Below are 571 nucleotides of genomic sequence, written 5' to 3' on the forward strand. Positions count from 1 at the left end.
AGCAAGTTTCTGGCACGTTTCTACCCCTCACAAAAGGTCAATAGGCTTCGATCTGAGGTTCAGACTTTTAGACAACAAGATGGTGAGACATTCTACGAGGCATGGGAGAGGTTCAAAGAATTGACAAGGAAATGCGCACCAGACATGTTCCATGACTGGGTGCAGTTGCATATTTTCTATGATGGACTTTCTTATGAATCAAGGAAGGCTGTAGACCATTCATCAGGAGGTTCATTGAATAGGAAAAAGACTGTGGAAGAAGCCATTGAAGTGATTGAGACAGTGGCTGAGAATGAGTACTACTATGCTTCAGAGAGACACAACACTAAGGGAGTCATGGAGCTGAACCATGTTGATACAATTTTAGCCCGAAACAAGGTGTTTGCCAAGCAACTAGCAGAGCTCACCAGGAAATTAGAAACAAATCAAGTGGCTGCAATACACACACAAGATCAAGAGGAAGTAAGCACTGAAGGAGGTGATTGGGAATAGGCCAACTATGTGGGAAATCAACAAAGGCAACCATATGATCCACATTCCAACACTTACAACCCAGGCTGGAAAAACCACC

At 43.6% G+C, this 571-nt stretch overlaps 1 non-coding gene across 1 annotated transcript; it reads right to left on the reverse strand.

Moving 5' to 3' along the window:
- Window positions 1-42: 42 nt before the first annotated feature.
- On the reverse strand, window positions 43-146 carry LOC127743651 (small nucleolar RNA R71). Its single transcript, XR_008005035.1, has one exon. It is a non-coding gene; the product is annotated as a small nucleolar RNA R71 (small nucleolar RNA).
- Window positions 147-571: the final 425 nt, after the last annotated feature.

The sequence above is a fragment of the Arachis duranensis genome, chromosome 10, assembly GCF_000817695.3.
Source record: "Arachis duranensis cultivar V14167 chromosome 10, aradu.V14167.gnm2.J7QH, whole genome shotgun sequence".
Classification (NCBI taxonomy): Eukaryota; Viridiplantae; Streptophyta; class Magnoliopsida; order Fabales; family Fabaceae; genus Arachis; species Arachis duranensis.